The 27,707-nt window shown below is 49.5% G+C and overlaps 1 long non-coding RNA gene across 1 annotated transcript; it reads left to right on the top strand.

Moving 5' to 3' along the window:
* Window positions 1-240: 240 nt before the first annotated feature.
* LOC134736235 (uncharacterized) lies at window positions 241-27,707 on the top strand. Its single transcript, XR_010120132.1, has 3 exons — window positions 241-360; window positions 4,720-4,821; window positions 27,632-27,707. It is a non-coding gene; the product is annotated as an uncharacterized lncRNA (long non-coding RNA).

Below are 27,707 nucleotides of genomic sequence, written 5' to 3'. Positions count from 1 at the left end.
AATGTTCCGGGTCGGCCTGGCCTGCGCCTGGTGCACCAGTGGGAACCCCATAAGTCTGGGCGTGGGGGAGCGAATTACTTCTGAGGTTTGCTGACATTCTGTTTGGCTGCCTGAAATGCTTTCTCTTCATTCAAAGAGCAGCTGCTGGTCTCCGCCCCTCTGTCTTTCCTTCCTCCTCCCGGTGGCTTCCCTGTTCCTGCCATCCTGGCTTTCCTGGCTTTTTGGATCCCCATCCTGCCTCTGTGGGGAAGGAGAATGGGTCTGGAGCACCTGTGAGACCCAAGCCTGGGCCCACCACAACAGAGGATGCAGCCTCCCAACCCCAAGAGCCCCAGATTGGAGTCCCTGAGAGAAGCTGGGGTAGGTGAAGTGGGCGCTCTGTCTGGGTGTTATCTGGGGAGGAGCGTGGGTCTCTGGGACACACTGGTAAGATGCACTCCACTAGACCCTCATCATAACCAAAGGCCCATTGGTGGGCTTTTGCCTCTGGTGGCTCCAGGGCCCCTGCCTTCTGGCTACTGCCATCCGTGGGGGATGAGTGATGTCAAACTTCCCCTTCTCCGGGCTGTTGGTGAGAGTGGGTGCAGTGGGAAAAACACATCTATGAGGCAGTCCCACCCCTGCACAAAGGAGCAGGGACTGTGCCTCAGCCCCAGATCCCTGCCCGGTGGGTACCACATCACGGACAGACACGTTCCTAGCTGGCTGTGTGCAGTCACTGCCACCTCGGGCTCCTGGGAGGCACCAAAGGCCCATTGTGGGCCCCTGAAATGACAGCACCCACCATAGTCAGCTGCCGTCATGCAAGGCACCGAATCTGCTGTCCTGGTGGGATGGGACCCCACTTCTGCCTTTCCTGTTCAGCCTCCCCGGGCCCCATGCCCTCTGTGTGAGGCCATGGCAGGATATGTTGTGGGCAGCTGGATTTCTGGCCCTCTCTGTCAGAGGGGTTGCCTTTGACCAGCAGGAAAGGGATTTGAAGGCGGACTCAAGTGGGCCCTGCCCAACTCAGACTGAGGAGGAAGTTTCTGCAGCGCCGGAAGGAGAAGCAATGAATAGCCACTGTCTAGACCCTCCCCTATGACTCCATCCCCAAGGTGCTCCAGACAGGCCTGAGATTCCCCTCTTCCATCCTAGCCACACCACTCCCGGTGTGAGCCAGGCAGGCAGCCCAGCCCTCTCCAGCCCTGGTGGCAGGAGGTGCCTTCCTGGCTGTAGCAGGAAGAGTCTCCAGGTTATATGGCCGTGTCCCTGTGCCAGGACTTGGGGTAGGGGTACACTCTGTTCTGACCCTCCCCAGGAAGTGAGTTCCAAAGGAGTTGGACCTTTGGAGGAGAACTTGGTGGCTGTGCTTCTGACCTGGCATTGCAGGAGCATAAGCTCTGGTCAACTTGAGCGAAAAAGCCGGACCCACTGTCACCATCTCGCAGGCTGTGTCGCATGCTCTGGCGGTGAGGGCCTGTTTCCCAGCCCTCCCTAGTAGGGGACTGCTCAGGGCAGAGCTCCTGAGATACTATGGGTTCCTTTGGGGTGGAAGAGTCTGTGGCCAAGTCAGCGAGGAGAACAGAGTGGGAGCATGAGGGTGGGCTGGAGAGGAGCTGTTTGTCCCACCTCCCGACCCCGAGGAGGGCATAGTCCACAGGCTATTTTAGGGAGCAAGAACTGGCCAGTCAGAATGTGCCTACGCCTCTCCCCAAGACAACAGCACCATCAAAGGGGAGCATCTTTGTCTTGGGGGAATTGCACCTAGAACAGATTGTGAACAGGGGTGCCTGTCAATTTACATTTATCAGGACTTGGTTCTTTTCCCTCCCAGACTTGCCCTGCAAATCTCGTGATGGGGTGGGGATCAAAGAGAAGAGGGCTTATCTTGACTTTCATGATCTTAGTGTTAATGACAGTTACCCAGGCTAGAGGTTTTTAGCCCCTTTCTTGGCCCTAGACCCAATGGCCCCGTCCATGATATTTTTCAAAGTCCAGTGAAGCAGTGGAGAGAGGAGTGAGGGGGAGGAGAAGAGAGAGACGGGACTCTGTTGGCAGACACTCTGCTGTCTTCCAAGACCCTATATAAGCTTCTGTGGAGTTCTTGCAGCTGAAAGCTGAGTCCTTTGCCTGGGGCAGGGGTGGTGTGGGTTCTTGGCCATCACACTCCTGGAACCCTGAATCTTACTGTTTCACAGTCTCAGAGCAGCCAGGCTCAGGACCTCAGAGCTGCTTGTGGGCCCCTGGAAAGTCATACTTAGTTCCTGTTGGCACTGGGCCTGCTGTCATTTTGCAGCTTCTGCCCTGCAAATTTAGAGTTTTAGAGTTTTAAGTCTCTAAAACCCTCACAGTTAATTTTTTCTCTTCCTTTAATGGCACCCAAAAGGGCACTCAGCATTATGCCTCGGGTGTTTGACCTGGCTGGATGTGGGATGGAGGGCATTTGGTGGGTCCTGGGAGGAGCTCAGGCCAGGCCAGGATTTATCATTGTTATTGATGCTACAGATAACAGCCTTGCCCTGAAGGCTTTCACAGAGTTTATCTCCTTTCTTGTTACTCTAATAGGGCTGGGATTGTCCACCACCTGCTCAGTGAGGGCTAACATTGAGTATCCAGCGAGAGTGCTGTATTAAATCATATCTTGGCCAGGCACTATGGCTCATGCTTGTAATTCCAGCATTTTGGGAAGCTGAGGTGGGAGGCTCACATGAGCTCAGTTTAAGACCAGCCTGGGCAACATAGTGGCACCCTGCCTCTACCAAAAAAAAAAAAAAAAAAAAATTAGCCAGGCATGGTGGCACATGCCTGTAGTTCACCTACTCAAAATGCTGTGGTGGGAGAATCATTTGAGCCACAAGAAGCCGAGACTGCCATGACCCATGATTGTGTTACCGTACTCCAGCCTAGGCGATAGAGTAAGACTCTGTCTCCAAACAAAAAACAAAATCTCCCGCTTGGTGGAGACCTCTCAGAGTGCTGGGGAAGGGGCTCCGGAGTCCATAGGCTCTATTCTCTCCCTTCCCTCACTTCCTGGCTGTGTGAGTTTAGCTAGATAAAATTATCTCAGGGTTAGTTTTAGAAGCCAAGATTTGCATGCTAGGCCCTAAAAAAGATTGCATTTTCAAAAGGCAGTCACATCAACCTACAAACTCTCTCATCAGCTTTTCTTGCAGTATGGCCTGACATCCGTCCACTGAGAGGTGAGCTCTCTGTTCCCTTGGCTGAGACCTGCTTCCCTCAGTAGACTGTGATGGAGGTCACCTTATGTGACTCGAAGCTGTGTCATAAAAAGTGATACAGATCGCAGATGGCGCCTGGCCTGCAGTCTCTTGGTTTGCTCACTCTGTGGGAAGCCAGCTGACATATTGCGAGGACACTCAAGCAGCCATGAGGAGTGGCCAATAGCCAGTATGAGGGACTGCAGCCCAGCCCTCAGGGGATTCCAGCCAGAAATGCCTGAGTGAGCCAAGACCCACAGAAACCACAGAAATGATAAGTCATTGCTGTTGTCTTCAGCCACTGAATTTGTTTTTTGTTTGTTTGTTTGTTTGTTTTTTACTTAGCATGATGCCCTGAACAGGTCCACGGCAATAAGAAGAGATCATTATTGCCTTACTGAATTTTTGATTATAGGCAGACAGAAACTTCCTAGCTCAATTGCCGAGCCTCGTGTTTTAATTTACAAATAAAATTTCTGTTGTGCCCATTGACCATTTAGTTATCAACTTCTAAGGGTTTTTTCTTGTTTTGTTTTCTTCTGAGACCGAGTCTTGCTCTGTCACCCAGGCTGGAGTGCAGTGTCTTGATCATAGCTCACTGCAAACTCTGCCTCTCGGGTTCAAGCAGCTCTCCTGCCTCAGCCTCCTGAGTAGCTGAGATTACAGGCAGCACTACCATGTCTGGTTAATTTTTGTATTTTTAGTAGAGATGGGGTTCCACCATGTTGGCCAGGCTGAACTTCTAAGGTTTTTGAATGTGGCTCTCCTGGCTCTGCTATCATTGGAAGTAAAACTGTGACAAAAAACATGGCTCTTTACCTACTCTTCAGCATACCTGGGCACCTGGACTTCTTATTTATTTCTCTCCCCTTCCAACCAGAAAGCTCTGTAAACAAGAAGAAAGGGACTGAGGACCCACAGGGTTGCCTGGACATTTGGAAAATAATTTTAAATATTTACACTAGATCTATAGGAGATTACACATTTGCTAGAGAGAGCTTCAATTATTAAATGATTAGGTTCACTAGAGTAAAAAACAATTATTCTCTGCTGAGAAAGTATTAAAACAATTATTCTCTGCTGAGAAAGTATTTTGTATTTCCACTTTAAACTTTGCTCTGTTCTGGTTAAATGTGTTAGAAAGGAACACTTGTGCTTATTAAAGGAAATTTTCAGAAGAAAATGAAGGGGTTGAAATGGAAGGATGTCCTTGGATTTGGAGTTCCAATGAAAGAACGTAAGTGCCGGATGCAAACTTCTAGTTGCGTGCACATCTCTGGGCAGAAAGGAGTTTGGTGCTAAGTGCAGGTGGAAAAGGGACTTCTATTACCTGATTGGGGTGACTAGACCATTGTGAGTGTGTGTTCATCCATATTACCAGTGCATGTGTTCACTCTTTACCCTCTTCTTCATGGGTTTCCAGCCTCTGCTGCAGGCCACCGTGGCCCTGGGATGGAATTCTGCACAGAGGATATGGGCGGATGTGGCAGCTTTTTAAATTCTCTGTGTCTTCCTTCAGGTTCTCTCCTCTCATTTGCTGGACTGACAAAGAGGGCCTGGAGACCTCCGAGGATATGGTGGTGACAGGGCCACTGAGGAGGGAAAGTCTGAGTCCCTGAAGGTTTGTGTGGATCACTCTTTCCCCCAACCTATGGTAGACTGGGACAAAGGGATAAACAAACTTATAGCTTGTTAGATCATTGAGAGTTAGGAGTTGTTTTCATAGGTGTTAACTCATCTTGGCTAATGTACCTACAAACACCTTGGGGACAGGGGCACTTGTTAGTGTTCCTTGTCTTTGCAGAGTCTAGCTGGTAATGGGCACAAAGATGTTTACAGAATGAATGAGTGAGAGATAAATGTGTCTTTACTTGGGGCAGCATGGTGCTCTGCTTTTCTTTCCTTTTGTTTTCACAAGATAATGGAAAAAGAAAGTGCTGAAGTCAAACACTGGTATGGTCTGATGGTGTCCCCCCTAAAATTCATATTGAAATTCATATGATGAAATTCTAACCACCAAAGTGATGGTGTTAGGAGGTAGGGCATTTCAGAGGTGAGGAAGTCATGGGGGATGAAGCCCTTATTTATGGGATTAGTGCCCTTGTGGAAGAGACTGCAGTGCTGCCTTCCCCCCTCTACCATGTGAAGACACAGTGAGAAGTTATGGCCTATGAAGAAGGGGCCCTTGCCAGTCACTGAATCTACCAGTGCCTTGCTGTGGGACTTCCCAGCCTCCAGAACTGTGAGAAATACATTTGTTTTTTAAGAACCACCTAGTCTATGGTATTTTGTAATAGCAGCCGAAATGGACTAATACAGCACTCTAAATAGAAAAATGGAGACTTCCTAGCTCTTGGCATCTTCTTACTCATTTACAGAAGAATAAAGTCATCAAGAGTTATTGATGCCAGCATTGCCCTGGAGGGACCAAGGGAACATGAACTTGTTTTCCTTGTGTTTGCCCTTCTTCAAACCTATCCTGTAGCTGCATCTGATGGTCAGAGTGATATCATCTTAACAGTTATGCCTAATTGTTTTCATAAATAATCATATTTAGTAGGAAAAGAATAACTAAGTCAGAAAGTTTTGTATAATAATGTTCTTTAGTTGACTGTGTTCTTGGCAACTCTGGTTGTTCAGAATTGCAGACAAAAATCCTATCACACTGGGAAAGAGCCTAGGTCAAAATGAGATTCCACATTAGTGTTAAATTTGAAAACTTGAAGTGAACACAAGCATATTGTATTAGTCTGTTCTCACACTACTAATAAAGACATACCCAAGACTGGGTAATTTATAAAGGAAAGTGGTTTAATTGACTCACAGTTCCACATGGCTGGAGAGGCCTCACAATCATGGCAGAAGGTGAATGAGGAGCAGTCACAGCTTACATAGCAGCAGGCAAGAAAGCATGCGCAGGGAAACTCCCCTTAATAAAACCACCAGATCTCATGAGACTTACTCACTATCACAAGAATAGCATGGGAAAGACCTGCCCTCATGATTTAATTACCTCCCATGATTCAACGTCCCTCTCACGACACTTGGGAATTATGGGAGCTAAAATTCACGAAGAGATTTGGATGGGGACACAGTCAAACCACATCACATATCATTGAATATTTTGTGTGTGTATTTCCATAAAGGTATTAAATTGTCCCTCCTCCAGGCATAAAAATGTAACTCCAGGTACTTTCACCTCCAGGCTGCATGAGCCTGCTTAGAATCAGACAACCCACGAACATCCTCCATATTCAACTCCACACATCACAGGTGGCTTTCATTGACAGCCAACAACCACCATGCTTTACTGAAAAAATATAGGAAGAGAAACATGCAAAATGCCGCATAGTACACAAGGACTGGAATATGTTTTTAGAAACTCATGTGTTTCTTATTAGAACATAACAAGTAGATTTTCGACTCCTTAAATAACTTTATTATGGATCTTCATGTCAAAGAGGAGTTTTAAATGGAGACATTGATAGGCTCAATTATTTCCATATGTTATTACATTTTCCTTCATTGTAGACCTGGCTATGTGCTGTGGTCAGCACATTTGTACTTGCCTACCCTTAGATGGATTTTGCTAGATTTGGTGGCTACAAACACCCAATTTTCATGAGTAGATTAGGAGGCTCTTTGAAAAATAGGGCTAAAATCCCCTACAGATGGAATCCAAAAGCATGCATGTGTATTTATTTTGAGCTACCAGGACAATCTTGGGCATGTCCTTCTATCTGTTCAGTGTACAGGCTTTGACTTAAAGTTTTTATTGCACAAACACCATGCTGTGGATGTTTGAGTCTGCAAAGGACACAGCGGGAGCCCAGCTGTAGCAAGCTGCATTTTCATTCTTAGTCTAGGAGATTAGAATTTAATGTAGTTCACAGGAGCTAAGGTTTTCTTCCAAATCCTTTGACATGTTGTGGATTGTGGATTCCAAGTTTATGATCATGTTTATTAGCGCCTTCCGCATTCGTGCGGCAGATTTGCCTGTGGGAGAATGCTTTGCCCTTTCTGGTGGATAGACTTGTTTTTCTGAGGTTTTGGGAGGCGGGGGTAGTGGTGATGATGCTGGAGAGGTTGTGTTGCCCCAACTTTTCCTCCTCCCTCTCTCCTCCCAAGATGTGGGAGTCATAAAACCTGAGTTAAACTGAGTAAAAATGCAAAACCTCACCGCCTAGGCAAGATGCCTCAGAGCAGAGGTCCTGAGACGTCATTGGGGTGGGCACCCACATGGACTGATTTCAGGGACACGTGTGGTGGGTTATGGCTTTAAAACATAGCCTGAATTCTGTGATAGTCCTCCAGTTGAGAGATGGGGTCCCCTCTTCCAAGCCCTTCACAGTTGGTAACCCCCTGACTCCACAGCAGCCGAGCACAGGGAGGGTGGGCTGAAGCCCGGCTTGGTCCATGGCTCTCGTGGCTCTGACCTGGGATCATCTCCTTGGTTAAAGCCTTGTCCTGCTGGGAGGCCGAGGCTTCTATTCTGTCATTAGGGGTATAAAGGTCAGGTGGATGGTTCTTAGATGAGGGAAGGAAGAGACATGGAAAGTCAGGAGGAGAGGGCACTGAGGAGAGAGCTGCCCACCCCAGACCCAGCCTAGCGTCCCCACCTAGGACTCCTTGCACCTGTGCTTGTGGACAACACAGACAGACGGAGCTGCACACCCTGCAGTGTTTTCTTTTCCTGGGCGGCTCAGCTCCTGGAAGCTCATCACAAGTCTCTTGTGTAAGGAGGTGGTCTGACAAATGCCTTTTGCTTGGGAACGTGTGACTCTGTGTTTGCGATGCAAGCCCGGGGCCACTGCTGCTGTTGCAGACTGTGAAACACGGAGTGGCTGCAGGGGTGGGGGCTTTGGAGCTTCCTCTAAGAAAAAGAAAGGTGCCGAGTTCAGGGCTCTGGGTGGCCTCCAGCTCAGTGTCTGCTTTCATGGGATATGGTAACATGGAGAGCAAGGCTGTCTGTTTGGAAGAAGCAAGCAAACTGTCCCCACATGTGAGAGAAACCAGGAGACTCAATTCCAGTCACAGGGAAGTGACCTGTCATAGCCCTGAGTCTGAGAAGGCGTCCAGTCAGGGACACACCAAGGCAGAGCTTGGGTGTGAGGCCAGAGCAGGACGGACTGTCCTGTGCAGACACAGGGCTGGGAACGGAGCTCTTGCTGGGTGAGACTTCCTGATAGAAGCACCCGGGAGGCCCCACTTTCCATCGCTGGACCCCCCCATGTCTGTGCTGTGGGTCCCTCATGCTGCACCTTTGTGAGTGCAGTTGCTGGTGTGAAACTGTCTGGGTGGTGGAGTGGGGCTGTGGAGAGCTGGAGGGACAGTTTTGGGACAGTCAGCGCTGGGGGCTACTTTCCTTGCTGTGTGGGACCCAGTACCCGGAGCATCTCCTTGAAGCAAACTTTTAACAAAATTCTTTGTATGGTGAGCTAATCACTTCTTCCAAAATGAGTCTGGCCGGATGTTTCCCTTCTCTGTCTAGGAAAGGAGGAGCACATGTTCCTGCTGCAATACCCACATGTTACAAAAAAAAAAAAAAATCAAACAAACATGGAGCTGAGTTCATGACACTTAGGCCCATGTGCTTAGGTCAAAGGTCCGGATGCCTGTCCTTGCCTTTGAAGTAGGTACACAGCACGATGGACTGATGAGTGGGTGGACAGATTTGAGAGAAAGCAGGTACGGCAAAATATTCATGGTGCATGCACGCTGTGGGGTTCAGGATGCAATTCTTTCCACTTTTCTAGATATTAGAAATGTTCACAGTGAAACACTGGGAGATCTCAGAGCCGTGAGGCCCCTTAGGGTCACCCACTCATGTCTCCATTCTGCACTGAGTGTGCTGTCAGAGCACAGTATTGGAGATGGGACACCTGCCCTTTGGAAGGTGCATGGTGTGTATTCTCGGGAAGGACACCCTGTGGTGGAGGAAGGGCTGCCTCCCACAGGGCAGTCAGCAGCCCTGGCCCCTAGGCACTGACTCCTGGGAGAAGCCCTCAGTCACTGAGACAGGGCCAGGCAGGGCAGATGAGGCGGTGCCACCCCAGGTTGACAAGTGCTAGTCTAGGCCTGGAAGTCCCAGAGAGGGCAGCCTGCCCTGGGGAGGGTACGCAGCATGGGAGTGGCCGCCGCAACGTAGAGCCTGGGAGCCTGAGCCCCTGGCTGGACTTTTTGTTCATTCTCTTTTGTCTTATAAAACCAAATGGTGCTTGAGCCAGTCATCTAGGGCATTGTAGCAATTCTTTGCTCTGGGTACCACTGAATGTACTGAAAATCACCATGGTGGTGCTTTCTCTCTTCAAGTTCACAGAATTCATGGAACCATGGGGGAGGTGGGGCAGCGTGTGTTTGGAGTTGTTTTTCCAGGCACCGTGACAGGTCTTGCTGATTCACTCACAACAGAGAAGTATCTGATAGGGCTGCCAGGTTTATGGATGCAGCCTGTGACCTCGGAACGATGTTTTTAAATCTAAAGTTACTGATCTAAGTAGTATTAAACCTGAGACTCCACCTGTTCCTAGCTGGAGCTCACAATTAAAGTCAGTTGACCAGATTTACCATTTGTGGTTAAGTCACTGTCAAAGCCACACACTCTTTGGGGGAGTGAGGGCTGCACTGTGACTGCTCCAGTGGCCGAGGGGACCTGAGCTCACTGTTTCCAATGTCAAGCCTGCGTTTCCGTGGGGCCCCAGCCATTCCTCTTCTACAGCAAGACCCAGCCCAACTCACAGGACATTCAGCTACTTTCCATTGAGAGATATTTTTTCTTTGGGGAAATTTCTTGCCTCATTTTGGATCAAGCTTTTATTTTAAATTAGTGGTGAGCTCTAAGCATTGTGGAGATCAATGCAGGAAGCTTCCCCCTTTGTTCTTGATATTTTACATGTACACAAAGCAATGGAAGGTGAAGCCTGCCTGGGCCCAGAATGACTGTACAGATATGGCAGTGATTTTGCTGTGGCTGAGGGAGACCCTGGGGCACAACTGTTTCCCGAGTTACTGCCTTAGTTTACCTGAAGTGATTTTAATTTGGCTCTGGGTTTACTCATTTAGAAGCACTAAGGAAAGGTTTGCTGCAATTTCTGGTTATAATTGGCACATCGATTATGTGTGTTTTTCTACATTCCCTCTGAATCATCACAAAATTATAGTAAATGAGTAGGAAAAGATATCAATCCAAAGGGATGTGGATACCAGCAGATCAGACATGTCAACACAATTTTGGAAAATGGAAAGTACATGGCTCAGCTTAGTTAATACCTGTGTATTTAGTTAATACACAGGTATTAACTAAAACCTATGTACCAGCAAGTTTGTGTGTGTGTGTGTGTGTGTGTGCGTGTGTGTGTGTGTGTGTGAGAGAGAGAGAGGTGTACTGGTATAACAAAGAAGAAAACCTATGGTTGTTCCAGTTACTGTTGGTGCACAACAAACTAACCCAAATGAGAACACACAAAGATCATTTTATCATCCCCACAGATTCTGTGGGTCAGGAATTCAGACAGAGCAGAGCAGGGCTACCTTATGTCTGATCCACTGTGTCAGGAGCCCCTGCTGGGAATACTCAAAAGCTAGACTCAGCTAGAACTGTCAACGGAGCATCTCCACGTGGCCTCTTCACGTGGCGGGGCTTCCTCACAGCATGGTGGCTAAGTGCGCAGAGGGAACATTCCAAGGGAACATTCCAAGGTGACAGCTGCTTGGCCTCTTCTGACCTAGCTGCAGATGTCACATTGCCCTTCTTTTAACCATAATCTGTTGTTTGAAGCAGCCACAAGCCTGCCAGATTGAAGGGTCCATAGACCCCTACCTCTCAACAGGAGAGCATCAAGAACTGTGGAACTATGTTTTACAACTGCAACAATGGTCACACAGAACCCCAGGAGACTTGCAGTCAGAAGCACCAAAGGCCAGGGTGTGGCACAGCCACCCTGCAGAAGGCAGGAGAGTTACTCCTTGGAGACACCGACCAGTGAGGCTCTGAACTTGGAGATTCCAGTCAGAGTTGAGGACACAGAACTCAGATGGAGAGCAGGTGAATTAAGTGAAAACCTGCTTTCTGAATAGTCAGACCCCTCCCACTCAGCCCTCCACTCAGTTGTGGGAGTGTTGCCACCAGGATTATGCCCCTTACCCAGAATGTCAAAGGATTCTTCTTTGGTGAAACTGAGAAACCAAAGAAAAATGACCTATTAATTGACATAAGACCACCAGGTACACACCTGATAAACCTACAGTGAAGTGGTCTTATGACAACCTCCGCTCATCCACACTGAGCTTCCAGCCAGCTGACTGGGGCCTTAATTAGTGAAAGAGATGGCCCTAAACACCTGAGCAGCTGAGGAAAGACTTTATTGGGAAGAGACAAACACACAAACAAACAAAACAGCAACAAGCAGAAAAAAGGAACTCAGGGAAAGCAGTACAATGCATTAGAAAAACAAAGACAACTCAAAGAAAATGCAAAAAACAAAGAAATAGCCAATGGTGAGATGTTAAAAAGAGAACTTTTAGGGTATGTGAAAGAGCCGTTAGAAAAGAAAAATATGTGGCAGAAGTAAAAACTCAGTAGGAGTTTGGGAAATGGTGTTGAGGAAATCTTCCAGAAATGGAACAGAAAAACAAAGAGATATAAAAGCAGAAAATTCAAGGACTAATCAAGGAGATACATCTGACAAAAGAGGAGTTCCAGAAATAGAAAAACGAGAGAGAGGAAATCATCACAAACGTTTACCAAAATGGAAGGAGGGGAATTTTTTAGGCTGGAAGAAACATGAAGTGCTTAGTGCAATGGTGGACAAAAAACCCCCCACATCAATGCATATCATGGTGAAACTCAGGACACCAGGGATAATGAGAAGATATTAAAGGCATGTTGGGGGGGAGTGGGAAAAGGCAGGGAGGCAGAGACAGAGACTGAGAGACAGTGAGAGAGAATAGGTCATATGCAAAGGATTTAAGATGAACTTGACCTCAGACTCCTGCTCAGTAGCCACGGGAATCCAATGCTAGTGGAAGGATGCCTTCCACAACCTGAGGGGAAATGATTTGCATCCTAGAATTTCATACTCAGATAAACTTTCAGTAAGGTGCAAAGCTCAATGGGTAAATTTGCTGCTAGAAAGCTTGACTGCTTGCCTATGAAAGTGCCTACATTTTCCTTGGTTTAGATTAATGCAGAATCTTTTAGAAGATTCTGAAAGATCTGCAGCTTCATCTGCTATAGTGTTTATCCCAAATTTACAGGTACCTTCCTGACATGCTTTTCCCTTCAAGTGGCTTCCATGTCTGTTTTCCTTTATGGTCAAACTTCTTGAAAACATAGTATACATCAGTGCTTCTAACTTTTTTGGACCTTTTTTTTTTTGGATGGAGTCTAGCACTGTCACCAGGGCTGGAGTGCAATGGCGGGATCTTGGCTCACTGCAACCTCCGCCTCCTGAGTTCAAGCGATTCTTCTGCCTCAGCCTCCAAGGTAGCTGGGACTACTGGCGTGTGCCACCACGCCCAGCTAATTTTTGTAATTTTAGTAGAGATGGGGTTTCACCAGGCTGGTGTTGAACTCCTGATCTTGTGATCCACCTGCCTCGGCCTCTCAAAGTGCTGGGATTACAGATGTGAGCCACTGCATCTCGTGGATCGCTATTAAGAATTGATAAAAGTGACAGAGTATCTTTTAGAAAAGAAAATGCGTGTATGCATACACATGTGAGATTTTCCAGTTAACCTGGAAGGTCCACAGGTACACGGGCCACCTGCTTTTTCTCTTCTCAGACCTATTTTTTACATGTACTGTCGTATTCCATTTTATTAACTACCTTTTTCTTATTTTTTCTTTTGTATTACAAAAGTAATATAATGCAGAAAAATAGAATCAAAGAGAAAGTCCCCATTTATCCCTATATTACTGGATTATTCTCCCTCAGGTATTCTGATTTATCCTCCAGGTATTTTTAAATTAAGTGTGTGTATCTCTGTGTGTGTGTGTGGGGGGGTTCATGTATACATATAAAATAACTGCATATAAGCAATCTTATAACTATAAGATTGCTTACAAATGTGTTTTAAGTAAAACCCATATTTTGAATAATCCTGTATAGATATCCTGCTACAGGTTGAGTATCCCTTATATGAAATGCTTGAGACCAGAAGGATTTCAGATTTTGAATTCTTTTGGATTTTGGAATATTGACATTATACTCAGCGGTTGAGCAACCCTAATCTGAAAAATCCAAAATCCAAAATGCTCCAATGAGCATTTCCTTTGAGCATCATGTGAGCACTCAAAAAGTTTTGGATTTTGGAGCACTTTGGATTTTTAGATTTAGGATGCTCAATCAGTATTTGGCTTCTTATGTGATAAATTATGGACGTCCTCCATGTTAAACATAGAGATTTTTTTTTCCACTGATTTTTTCAGTTCCATTATATTCCTTAGAATGGGTCCTCTATTATTAACTTCATGCCTTTTTGGTGGCTATTTAAGTTGTTTGAACTTTTTTTTGCTTATACAAACAGTGCTGCAATGAAATATATATAAATATATAGAGAAATCAGTAGAAATGTATACATATATATTTACATCACTAGCAATATGTTTGTAGAATAGATTCTTAGAAGTAGAATTGCTAAGTATGTATTTTAAATGTTCTATTGCTGTTGCCAAGCTATTCTCCAACAACATTGTACGAATGTATACTTCCACTAACAGAGTACTGGAATGCCTCTTTCCTCATGCCTTCTCCAATGCTGGATGTTAGCAGTATTTTAAAAGTATTGAGGATGGGTCAAAAGTAGTACAGTAGTTCAAAGTTGCTTTAAATTTAATCCTCATGGCTGGGCGTGGTGGCTTACGCCTATAATCCCAGCACTTTGGGAGGCTGAGGCGCGCGGATCACGAGGTCAGGAGATCAAGACCATCCTGGCTAACACGGTGAAACCCTGTCTCTACTAAAAGTACAAAAAAAAAATTAGCTGGGCATGGTGGTGGGCGCCTGTAGTCCCAGCTACTTGGGAGGCTGAGGCAGGAGAATGGTGTGAACCCGGAAGGCGGAGCTTGCAGGGAGCCGAGATAGCACCACTGCAGTCTGGCCTGGGTGAAAGAGCGAGACTCCGTCTCAAAAAAAAAAAAAAAAAAAATTAATCCTCATACATTTAACCCAACTTAATTCAACCCAAATTAATGCTAACTCTTACAATAGACAGACTCCATGATCGAATGAGCTAACATGATCAGGTTATATTTTCCTGCTCACTCTGTCTTCTCCTTCCTAAAGCCTTGCCCTTGGACTCCGGGCGGCTGCAGCAGGGAAGGGAGGGGCACAGGAGTCAATGCTGCCTCAGCTCTGCAGGGGTTCTCGTCACCTGATGCCCTGTCTCCTTGGCCAGAATGGTGGGTCTGTCCCCTGCCAGGGAGGTTGGGAAACTCTTGCTGTCACCAAAGTTTGTCTTTGTTTTGCAAAGTTTTGCAAAGTTTGGCAATGTTTGACAAAGTTTTGTTTTGCCAATGTTTTTGTTTTTATTGGTTTGTCTTTTTTTTTTTTTTTTTTTTTTTTTTTTTTACTAATTTGTAAAGGCTTTTGACGTAGTATGGACCATAACCCTCAGTTTTGTCATGGAGGGCTTAAATGTTTCCTCCCACTTTATTGTTTGTTTTAAAACTCTGTGTTCCCTTTGACCCTACACACATGTTTTGGCTTTATGTGTTTCCAGGTAGCAATATTCTGAGAGCTTCTGGATTTTCATGTTTTGCTTGGGGCGGTTGTCCTGTGCCAAGGTTATGACATCCCTTTCCACATGTTTCTCTTAAGTTGATAGTTTTTAAAGCATATTGATATATTTAACCCAACTGTCATCTGTTTCCGTGTACATTGTGAGGGTGTGGGGTTTTCAAGGCAACTCTTTTCACCCTGCTGAATCCCTTGTCATTGGGACACTGCTGGACTCTGAGAAACCGGATCCCAGGGTCGTGTTTCCTGCTCCCCTTGCCTTGCCCTGCATGGCTGCTGGCTGTGATGCTCACTCCTTTCTCGCAGCTCCTTCCTGGGCTTCAACAGAGGCCCCCGACCCTGATTTCCATCCTTCTGCTGCAACTGCTCCTTCCAAGATCCTCCTTGGCCCCCTCCTGCCACATTACCCTTCCTCCAGCCTAGCTGGAGAGCCCTCCCTGGGAGCCCCAGAGCCTGCTTCATGCCTCTGTCTCCTGCCAGCCACCGTGGTCTGTATGCTGCTGGCTAGCCCCCTGCGGGTGCCCACAAACCTTCCCTTTCTGGACACCTGCGTCTTTCTCGTCCCTTCACCGACAGACCCTAGGCACTTCTGACTTCCCCTCCCATCACGACAGGTCCCCTCCACTCTGGCCATATGGCTGACCCAGCCGATCCCTCCTCCCAGCCTAGATCTTGTTTGCAGTGACCTTCCAGCTTCCTCCTACTCAAGGACTCCTGCTGCAGACCACAGAGCTGCCCGGGCTTCCCGCAGCCTGACGCCTCATAGCTCCATGGCTTTGCAGGGGCCATGTCTTCTGTGTAGAACTCTTCCTCCAGCTCCCTGTCTGGCAAATTCCTGTTTCCTTGACAGCCCAGTTTAATCTACACCCTCTGCAATATCCCCTGACCTGCCAAGTGACTGTGCCTTCCTCCCTGCCACCTCACAATCCAGCAGAGCCTGCACAGGCCAAGCTTGGCCTGGGACTCTGGTGTGCCAGCTCACTGTCAATTGTCGATGAGGCCTTGAGCTCCCGGAGGCCAGAGCCCCAGTCCTCCTGCCCTCGGCTCCCAGTGGCTGGTGCCTCACAGTGGCGAGGCCTTGATAAGAATAAACCTGCGAAACAGACAGTCTTAGAAGGCGAGGAGGGCAGGGGCTGTCGCTGTATAGGTCAGGTGGGCCTTGGCAGCATGAGTAAGCAGCCAATCACCCCAGGCATTGCTGTGGGAGCTCAGGCCTGCACTGCCCTGTCTGTCCATTCAGCTGCAGCATCACAACAAGGAGGGTCCACGGCTGGAAGCCTGCCCAGCTTGCTCGAAACTTCTTTTTTAAAGCACGCATTTTGTTCTTCAAATTCCAAAGCCTCACCCAGCCCTGCAAAAGCGACGACTCCTAGAACTACCCTGCTGTGCACAAGGCCCCCGAGACCCCTCAGAGGGAGTGATGATTGCGAAGACGTCTTGGGACTGGTATCTCCTGCGGGGTCAGGCGGGCCCTGCCTGTGCGAGCACACACACCGCTGGATGCTTTTCCCTAAGCCCCTGGAGTGAAAGCGATGCTGCACCTCCACTGCCTTCAGCAAGAGGTTTTGCTTTCCAGGCCCTGAGTGTGGAGTCATCCAGAGGGCTGGCTGCTGGGTCGAAGCACATACTCTGACCTGGCTGGAGCTCAGGTCCGGTCACAGGCTGGGTCACCTTGGCCTTTCGTCCTCTCAGCATGGAGTGACTGAGGAGGACCAGCTGTTTTTCAGCCTCAGAGGCTGGCTAGTAGTGGGGTGCAGGCCCTGCCCCTGATGAGGAGAGTTTAGCTGTCCCTTCTCTGTCAGTCCATCTACATGACATGCAGTCCTCTCCCCACCGGACTTCCTATAAACCTGGGTTGGCAAAGCATCAACATGTAAGTTGCCACCACTTCCTTCCTCTTGGGCAGCCACCACGAGCTCACCTGACAGGCTGTGTCTGAACACAGCCTCAGAATCCTTCTCAACACTGGAGGAGAACCACCATGTGAAATGAGCACTGCAGACCACGCACGCTGCTGGGGCAGTGATGAGACACCTTTGAAGGTGGCTGTTGTAGCTCGAGGGAAAACCCTGACCATGTCCACAGTGATCATCACGGGTGGTTGGCAACGGGGTAAGGGGCACCGTGGGGCTTCTAGTTCAACTCTCTTCTTTGGCGGATGACATGGTTTGGATCTGTCTCTCCACCCAAATCCCATGTCGCACTGTAATCCCCAATATTGAAGGTGGGACCTGGTAGGAGGCGACTGGATCATGCTAGTGCTTCTCGTGATAGTGCTTCTTGGTGCTGCTCTTGTGATAGTGAGTGCTCAGGAGATCTGGTTGTTTAAAACTGTGTAACCCCTGCCCCCACCCTTTCTTCCTCCTGCTCACTTGCCGCTTGCCTTCCGCCATGACCAAAAGCTTCCTGAGGCCTCCCCATGCTTCCTGTGCAGCCCGTGGAACCATGAACCAATTCAACCTCCTCTCTTTATCAATTACCTAGTCTAGGGTGTTTCTTTATAGCCATGTGAGAATGAACTAATAGAGAGGATGAGGACACAGAAGCACAGAGAAGGTGAGTGACACCCTATCCGTGTCCAGCATGCCTTTCCAAGGCATGCCTTGTGGGCCACTGGGCCCTGTGGAGTGGTGGGGAGCACATGCGCTGCTTGAGGACACCGCATTCTGAGGCTGCCTCTTAGGGATTGTGTATGTGGTTGATGTTACAGGTTCTAACAAGCATGGCTGTGAGGAGCTGCTTTTGCTCACAGCACATAGCACACTATGCGTGTGATCATGTGCATTCCCCATGTGGTCCTCCAGCCCCCGGGGAGAAGCCCACACTGGAGATGCTGTGCCTGCTTCCACCTGAAAACACTGAGGCTGGCTCAGGTGTCCACAGTTGGTGATACAAGCAGAAGCAGGGCTATTTCCATCAGAAGCAGAGTGGTAGAGTATCAGTCACTGACTCCATCGCCCATAGGGCTGACAAAGCATTTCTGCTGTCAGAATCTCACACTCTTGGGACCAAGCTGAGCGAGATCAGGTTTCCAGGCATCCACATGCAGTTCCTGTAATGAAGACAGAGGATCTCCTTGAGTGGAAAGCAGTTTTCCATCACCGGCATCCCAGAAACAGTACCTGGGATCTATTAAAGCCTCAGTAGGTATTCACTGAAATTTTTAAAACTCAGTTAAATGCCGGTCTTTGCTAATAATGCCTCTTTGCTCAAGCACATTAGCCCGAGCATGAGTCCTGCATGTGTTGAGGTGTGTGTGAAAGTGCATTTGCACACCAATATGTTACTACTGTCAAAACCAGGTAGCATTGCTTTGACAAGGTTGCATGCACCAGGATGCAGCACAGAGAGCCCATGCTCATGCCGTGTCACTGCTGTGACAGCTTGGTGCTGCTGGAGATGTGGAATGAGCTCATAGAGGGGACTGAAAGTGAAACAGAGACTCAGGTCCTGGTGATGTTGCTGCATACACACCATCCCCGTGTAGACATTGAGAACAACCATCATTTTATTGTATCACCTAATTGTGTGGGTCAAGAATTTGAACCGTTGTTCTCTTCCCCGCAGAGCTGATGGAGGTTACTTGTGATACCACATCTGGCATGTGGGTTGTTTGGGGAAGTCCAAGACAGATTCATCCCCCTGCTGGGGCCTTTATGGGGGTGACCAAGAGGCTGAACTTGGCAGGGGCCATTGACCAGAGCACCCACACGTGTCTCCATCTTGATTGTCTTGGGGTCTGTGGACTTTCTCCCAGAGGGAGAAGCTTGCAAGAGAGGAGGTGGAAGCTGCCAGGTTTCTGTGAGTGAGCCTCCAATGTGTGTCTCTCCTGGTATGTCCCCTGGAAAAGTGAATGGAGCTAGCCCAGATTCATGGGACTGGGAACTGACTCCACTTCTCTGTGGGAGCAGGAGCAGAGGCTTTGCAGCTACTCTTCATCTGTACAGACTGACGGGCCCTGAGATGAATGCAGTGTGCCGTGGAGAAGGGAGAACCAGCCCTCCCCGCTGAGGAGGCTCTGCTGAGCCTGTGTGCTTGCTTCTCTGCCAGTCCCCTCTGCATTGCTCCATGGCCTCTCTGCCAACTCCTTACCCCTTAAGGCTGGCCCTTAGCAACAGCATCTTCCTCTCCCTTGCTCCTCACCCTTGCCCCTCAGGCCATGCCTGCTGCACTGCCCTTGTGGACACATCCTTTCATGAGTCCCTCTTCTGTGGACCCTGTGCCCGTGCCATCTGTTTTCAACATGGGCCTGACCCTGATGGCACATTTAAAAAAAAATCATATCTTTACAATAAAAATGACAAAAATTATACGATCAATTAGTAATAAAATGACACAGGCTAAAAAGTAACTTGGAAGATTTTCCTTCTTCAGAATATCTGAGGGGTTATCAAGGCCATTTTGGAATTGACAATTATGCAGAAGTGTTTGCTCCATCTTACAGATACCAGGCACAAGATTACCCCTGATCTCCAGGGGGAGATCACACATCTGCACTGCTGCCCAGGTAGCGTGAGGCATTCTGCTCAGCTTGTCTCCTCAGTGCATTGGGCACCCTCCATCCATCTTGGGAGGTGTGGCACAGAGTGTGGCCGATGGGTGTGATGGGCACTTTCCATCCACTTTGGGAGGCATGGCATGGGGTGTGGCCGGTGGGCGGTAGCTCCTGCACCAGACACTCCACATGTGAGATGTGCTCCCCACCCCACTCAAGATGCCTGCTATCTGCAGAAAGAGATTCCACTGGGCAGCCCACAGAAGAGGAGAGTTCAGCATCCTGTTGATGGTTAATAAATGCCAGCTCCCCTCTGTGGTCCTGTTGCTTCAGGAGGGTGGGTGAGAGGGTCCAGGCTCAAGGGGCTTGCACTCATATTTTCTTGAAGAAAAACACAGAATTCTGAGTCCTATGTTGGATGTGGGTGGTGAGGGTGGTGAGGCTGAGTGCATGCCATGTTTGGGGAGGGTTCGAGGTGCCCAGGTTCCATCATGCCTGTATTCAGAGGGCGGCACTGATGCTTCTGATTTGATCCTCACTGCAGCCTGCCAGCAGGCTCATGTGGCTTTGAGCACCTCAAGCGTACAGTGAGGAAATGGAGATGGGGGTGTTACGTCTTGTGCCCAGAGCCCTTGGCTGGCCCAGGGGAGATGAGGCTGGTTTGGAGCTCCAATGAGTCCCGGGCCAGGTTGTGCCCACTGAGCTCCTCACTGAGACCCTGATGGATGCGGAGATGCGGGATGGAAGAGGCAGGCTGGGGAGTGTCCTGTAATGTGGGGAAACCCAGGGGTGGGAAGATGAACCAAGAAGGAAGGAATGAGCATTCTTTCTTGCAGCTCCTCCTGCTCCTCATGTCTGCAGACACCCCTCCAGGTTTCTGCTTCTGCTCTGACCTTTACACCAGGACGTTCACATGAACCCATCCCTGCTCCCCTCCCCTCACTGCAGCCGGCCACGCAAGGTGAAGGGCTGACTTGGACCTCCTTAGTCTGCAATCCTGAAGTGAGGTGCAGGGGGCAGGGGAGGTGGGCCCTGGGGCCAGTGGGTCTAATTCAGAGGCATCACGGTGAAGGAAGGGAAGCTAAGAAGCAGGAAAAGTGGCTTTGTAGTGAGAACAGATGCAGAACCACTTCCCTCTAGGGGAAGCTCAGGCTTCCTTCTTGGAAGTGAATAAATCGCTTGTATCGACTGGTTCTACCTGAGGGCACCTTCTCTGACAGTGCCCTGATCCAAGGCTGCATGGCCCAGGAGCCAGTGGACATGGCTGGCCTTGCTGCCTCCATCTATGCCATCCCTATAAGTTTCTCTTCTCTTCAGGCCATGACATTGAAAGGCTTTTGTTCCTCTTCTTAGCAGTTTCTACTTCTCCAAATATCTGACGAATAAAGGGCCATTGCTCACCCTGGAGGCTGCTCTGCCCTTGACACCACATCCCCAGGCAGCTCCATGTAGAACTCCACCGTGAAAATGCAGCAGAGAAGCTTTGGCCTCATGCTATGTCATTCTCCTAACACTGGAAAAGACATCTGAGGCCACATGAGGCTGGTGGGCAAGGGGTCTCTCTGCCCCAACCGGGCAACTCTGGCCTGCCACCCACATGGGACTGGCCACTTCCTGAGAACAGGAACTCCTCATGGCCATACTCAAGGCTGTTGTCTCTTCCTTTGCTAAAAGACTGGGTCCCTGGCATGCCTCTAGGCCTCCTTGAGGCCCTTCTGGCCAAATTCAGAGTCCTGTTGGTATCGGTGCCATGAGTTCACCATCTCTGCCTCTTTCAAATCCTCTGTGCTCCTCAGCAGGGCAGGGGTGGGGATTGTGGGGTGCAGTCTGTTTCCTTCCTTTGTCCTTTAGGCCCTCCATGCTCTTGAGGTGCTGGGCACAGGGAGGAGAAAACTGGGTGACCTCCAGAGGGAGAGGGGAACCCGTGAGTGCCATGTCGGGATGGGAGAAGCCAAGCCTCAAGGACAAGAAGCTGAAGGTGCAATTACTAGAATGCTTTGCATACTTGATCCTCTTGTACCAAGACACGTGTGGCCCCCAGACTCGTTAATGTATTTGGTAGACAACTCTGTCACATGTCCACCAGGGGTTTAGAAAAACCCTGTTGCTTATTCTTGAATGGAATCATCCAAAAATGATGGGATATCACTTAGGAAGCATCATGTCTCAGCAAAGCCTTCTGCTCTCTAGAAGGACAATTTTGGGTGCATTAGAGCTCTCTCTGCATTGTTTTCTTAAAACTTGCTGTAGTGTTTAGTGATGACATTTGGGAATCAAAGTACATAGTTAATTTGAATTTGCAATAAGAAAAACTTCCGAGAGGTAATACTTTTCTCCTTTAGCAAGAGAGGCCATGCTCTGCCCAGGCACTGGGGGAGGGGCAGAAAGAAGGAAGCTGAGGAGCCTGCAGGAGGCTGGCTGATTTCTCACCAGCCAAGCCCTCTCTGCGCAGCTTTGTCCAGGCCTTCATGGCTGTGGAGAACAGATCCTGCATGCCTTTTGTCTTCTGCAAGCATCTGCCACTCTGGTATGGCCACCAAATGCTCTTCTCCCTGGTGCATGCCAGGGAGCTTTGCACACAGCATTCCATAGATAGCGGGGACTAGGGGACACACCCCAGGTGGACATGTGACAGGCAGAAGACTTGTGCAGCGTGCTGTTCAGGGTGAGCATGCAAAGACAGGCCACCTCTTGGGGAGACGGCCCATAGCGCGGAAAGAAGTCATCTTCCTTTCCGCCATTCTCTTTTTCTCTACACACCAGCCCTGCAATAGGACTCAGTGGCTGCCGCCTTCAGTCTGGGCTGGGCCACTCCTGCTCTCGAGGGTGGAACACTGAGATCTAAGGGCCTCTCCCTGTCATGATCCCTGTTTATCCTTCGTTGTGCTAAATACAATGTTTGTCATTACTAAAGGGCTCTTAAAATTGCATCTGCACGTCTGAATAGCCTGCTAATGCAGAGCTGCCCTTTGCATTCAACAGAGGAACCTGCTTCTGCCTGGCTCTAGGACAACGCTTCTTGCTGGACTCCTGCCAAGTGCGGCTGGGCTGGGCCTGGAGCGACCAATCCACTGATCCACCAATCCGGAGGGCAGCCCAGGAGGAGCGAGATCTTAGTGGAGGGACGCCCTGCCTGTCTGTGGAATGGCTTCTTCCTGGGGCAACCCCGAGAACAAGAGGCAAAACAGCCTCTCCCCCTCGCCTCCTGCCCTCCTGCAGGCAGCCACCTCCCCAGCTAATTGAAAACAAAAAGGGACGCAGTTGTGAAATTCAGCCCCCAGCGCCATCATCATCTCCTGCGGGCTCAGGGGGCTCCTCGCTGTGTTTATTTACAAATCAGCACATGCTGTTTTGGCCACGGCAGCAGACAGTGACCCCAGAGAGGGAGGTCCAGAGCACCACACAAATTGCACAACACAAGCAGGTCATCTGTCCCCTTTGCTGAAGATTCCTAAGAAAACAGAGGCAGCTGACTCTCAGGCCATCTGGAAGCCACCCTCAGGGGCCGAGCGCTCGGGGTGTGTACGCCAGCCTTGGGGGTGCTATCCAGACACCAACAATGTAACCGCTGCTGCCAGCCTCAGTTTCTCCATCTGCGAAGGGCGCATGGTGGTGTTGGGGGGGATGGTCAGCATGCAGTGATTGGCAGCCACCTGGGGTACTCTACCGGGCAGGCGTCTGTGCTGTGTCCTATAGTTTCAGCCGCACGTTCTCTCTCATTTTACAGTTGGGAGAGCAGCTGGGTGGCTGCCGATTCTCGCCCTGCCCATGGCTGCCCTGGCCTGTGGCCGAGGCTGTGATGAAGGGCAGCAGCGGCTGCTGTTCTGTGCGATGCAGTTAAGCAAGGTGTCCGGTGGGCTGCATTGTGACCGGGTCAGCCAGGCCCTCCCCTTTGTCTTGCTTCTGCTGGCAGAGCTCACAGCACAGTTTTTGGATGGAGGCTGCCGGAGTTGCTTCCTGCTCCGTGCTCCCACACACCGTTCTTCAGCTGACCATGTAGTGACAGCAGGACCCCAGGGATCTGACCCTGTGCAGCAAAGCACACACTTTCAGTGCTGCGGCTGATGCTTGAGATGCCCAGTGGGAGGTTAACCATTGCTTGGACTAAGACTACAAGTCCAAGCACAAACATCCCCCTGAGGTGTCACGTGGGGTGTTGGGAGTGGGGGATGGGAAGGGGAACAATACTCGGATGGGGTTCTTGAGAAGACTTTTGAAAGGATCTAAGAGGAACTGACCCCTCCACCGCCCCCAGATGATGCACAAAGAAAATGGGCCCAAGAATCCCCAGAACTGGGCTCTGACATCCTCACTGTCTCCTTGCTGGTCACCAGCAATTGCTGTGGCTCACCCTCCTGGTGCTTCTGTGGGCCATCTAGGGCACCTTGGGGAAGTCCCAGGGATCCCCATCAGCAACCCTTTCTCCCTGAATGTTCTATCCCACTGGCTCCCCAGGGTGGGGCTGGAGGGAAGAGCAGTGGCCAGGCATCCTCGGGGTCCTGCAGGGCTGATGGGAGTGGTTTCTGTGGGTACCGTGGCTCTCCTGTGTGAGTTTCCCGCCCTGGGCTCTGTGTGTGGGCCTTGATGGGCACAGGGCTGTTCTTCTACCTTGTGGCACCTGGCCCTGTAGAGATGACAATTTCTGAAACAAGAGCATTTCCTCTGAATTCCAAGGAGCTTGGCTCCAGGGTCAACTTTGCCTTATGCAGGCTGGAGCCTGAATGCTTGCGCTGCTACCAGCTGTGTGACCTTGCAAAAAGTCCTTAAGTTCTCTGGGCCTTACTTTCTCATCAGGATAATATTACAAAAGGCTGCTTGAGAAATGGGATTCTTTCAGAGACAACATAGAATGAAAGCACTGGGCACAGTAAAATTCAACTGCTATTAGTTCCTTTCTCCCTTATTGAAGAAGGAGGGCAGATGAAAGCAGCTTTCAGGAATGGCAGCTTGGAGAAGGGGAGAGGGAGTGGGGGCCTAGAAGAGGAGAGGCAGTAGAGGCTATGATAATCCTCTGATATTGGCTGAGAGCTAGCAGTAAGAAAGAGAAAAAGCTGTCCTTCAGGTACCCACTGGCTTCTTCCTTGCACCCTCGGGTGCTGAGCTGAGCTGCAGACATCCAGACCTGACAGCCCTTATTCCAGAGCTGGCCGTCCAGGTGGGGAGTGCCATTTGGCCAATTTTTTATTTTGAAACACAGAAACCAGGAGAGTTGAGTTAAACCGGGTTTACCAATGCGAGTGGCTTATTGGCTATAGGTGCCCCAGCCAGGCACGGAAGTCCAGAGCTGGAGGGTGGGTGAGCTCCCCGAATGCAGGGCCGGCCCTGGCAGGCAAGCACACAGCTAATGGTAATGGATGGCATAGGAATACAGAGCCAAGGTTTCTGGCAAGAAAACAATGAAAAATGCGTTATCTGTGAATTTTTCTCTAGGACTCAGTTGAATTTTAGTGGTCATGACCAGAAATGAAATTCAACCAGTTGACTGATATTTTTAGAAATGCCTCAGGCTTTATCATCTCAGCTCTGGGGAGTGAGTATCCCAGAAATCTTGGGAGTGTGGGTCACAGCACCGGAACGTTAGTCCTTTACATCTGTAACATCAGAATCATGGATTCCCGAGTTCCCCTTGCAGAGATTCTAGTTGGGTTGGAGCCTGGGAATCTGTATAAAAATACCTCCCCAGATTTGGAACCACTACCATAGACAATTAAGCAAAGAATGAGGTAAGGCATTCTTTTCTCCAAAATGTAATTTTCTGGGGTCCTGCTAGAGATGTGTCACCTGTCTAGGCCTCTTCTCTGGTGGGAGCTCAGGTCCTCCTGAGAAGGGCACGAAAGAGAGAGCCTCTGGCCTTTCCCTCTGTCCTTTGCTCTAAAAACACAGCCCTGTTTAACCCGACAGAGAGTGACTTTCTTCTCTGGAGTGCTCTGGGTCACGCTTGGGGACACATGAAGGATACGCCCTCCCTGTCAGGCTCCCATCGCACGTTGAACCTGGCTTGTGAACCCAGCCCTCCGGGACACCACTAGGAACAAAGTGTTCCCGGTGCTGCAGGAGCTCAGCTGCCACCTGGAAAACCTGTTTGGCCACTTTAGGTCCAGATGACAGGAGCCAGCCCGGCTCAGGAGAACAGAGCTGGCCCAGGAACACCTTGCTTCCTCCCTGCTGCAGAGACCTGGGAGGGCCCTGCCCAGCACAGCACACTGGAGTGGCCCTGTGGCAGCATCTGGGCTGCTGTACCCATGGTGCCTCCCAGCCCGAGGGGCTCCCAGAAGCTCTGGAGCCTCCTGCTGTCACGTCACCTGGCCCCTTACCATCACTATCCTCATCTCTCCCGGGTGGGTATGTCCACACCATTCCTAGCCTCATTTATTTATTTATTTTTGAGACAGGGTCTTGCTCTGTCACCCAGGCTGGAGTGCAGTGGCACCATATTGGCTTACTACAACCTCCGCCTCCTGGGGCTCAAGTGATCCTTCCACCTCAGCCTCCTGAGTAGCTGGGACCACAGGTGCACACCACCATGACCAGCTAATTGTTTGCATTTTTGGTAGAGATGGGGTTTCTCCATGTTGCCCAAGGCTGGTCTCGAATGCCTGAGCTCAAGTGATCTGCCTCCCTCAGCCTCCCAAAATGTGGGATTACAGGCATGCACCACCGCACCCAGCTTCATTTAAAGATTGAGAAAACCAGATCCCAAGAAATTTGCTCACTATTGAGGATAGCTGTCAGCAGACACCAGATTTGGGCATCGAGTTAGCAAGCTCTGGTCATGTGCTTGAGTACTAGCCCAAAAAACATCCCCAGAGTCATTTTTAGAATGAGTTCTTCTTACTTACCCTTATTAAAAGACTTAAATGTGCATCAATAGTTCCCACAAAAGCCTAGTGTTACTGTTTTAAATACTGAGTTCATAAGCCAGTCAGAGATTGCGGCTCTTGCTGGTTCATTAGCTTGTTTCATGTTTGGAAGGAGACCCACGTTTATGTCCAGAATGTGATATTCTGTCTATGTGCTGATCTTAGTTGGGAAGTGGTTTGAATAAAGCCAGAAATCTCAGCATATTTAGTTATGAATCCTGGTTTGCAAAGGTGCTGACTTTGGTTGCCCACAAGACCATTGGCCCCATAGCTTCACCTAAGCTTCCTACACAACTGTGGTCTTCTCTGTGGGACTTAGAGGAACACCTGAAGAGAGGAGCAAGAGTGGGTTGGTTGATTACCGACAGGGCAGGGGCACAGTATACCATTTGCATACTCATATTCTGGAAGTCAAGGGGCCTCTAGGACAAAGATGTTCAGTACTAAGCAAAGAGGGCAAGAAATGAGAAAAAAAGGTGCAATGTGCAGGGAGCAGGGCTGGGGCCACTGGCGGGGGAGGAGGCTTCCTGCTTTAGAACCCGGTCATCCAAGTGCAACTCTTTAGAATCCAAAACACGTGGACGCAGGGTTGATGGGTAATTTACAGGTTTGGGCCAACATGTGAGGGACTCTCCAGTGCTTTTGAGCTGGCCTGGGGCCTACGCTGCTGGCTGTGGGAGGCCGGCGTGTCAGAGGCAGAGCTAACCAGCTGCCTGCTTGGACCCCCAGGCACTCAGAACAGGACTGACCTTTTTTTGTGCATGGTCTGGGTTTTGTGCTTCTGCACAGGTTTGGCCACACAGTCCAGGGGCTGACAAAGGGGACCCGGAGGGGCCACTAAAGGCTCTATGCCTGTGCTAAGGATGGAGTTTAGGAATCATGGCTGGGCATGGACAGTGGCAAAGGGCTGGCCCCTGCTTACCCTCACTGCAGGGCTGGGTTCTGTTGCCTGCGTCAGCGCTCACCGTGGGAGTGGGTCTCAAAGGGGCAGGCTGGAAATTTGTGGGGGCATTTTTTGGTGGAAACAGTGACCATAGGGACTACTTGCTTTGTGGTCCAGGGCTGAGGACACTCGAGGTTCTGCAAAGTAGAGAAAGCCCCACACAGACAGATGGAACTGTGGCTAGTGTCGCTCCCTCGGCTTCTCATTTGGGTGGCAGATCTGTGTTTGGGGATCTGGTCTGGTCCTATGCCTGTGTTCTGTCAGTACCACCCACTTCTCTCATGGCTGTGATAGACACTGGATTTCCCAACACTGCAACTATGGCATAGTAGACTAAGGGAGGATCCAAACTTTGTTTTGCTCCAAGCTTTGCCAAGCTTTGTTCCTAATTTCAGAAAACCACAGCCCTAGTGAACGCTGGAATTACCAAAGCAAGGTCCACTGTCTGGCAGAATCCTCAGAAATTTTACC

Source organism: Symphalangus syndactylus, chromosome 3 (assembly GCF_028878055.3).
Source record: "Symphalangus syndactylus isolate Jambi chromosome 3, NHGRI_mSymSyn1-v2.1_pri, whole genome shotgun sequence".
In the NCBI taxonomy this organism is placed as follows: Eukaryota; Metazoa; Chordata; class Mammalia; order Primates; family Hylobatidae; genus Symphalangus; species Symphalangus syndactylus.
The sequence above is the reverse complement of the archived record's forward strand: the minus strand, read 5'-3'. Positions and strand labels throughout refer to the sequence as shown.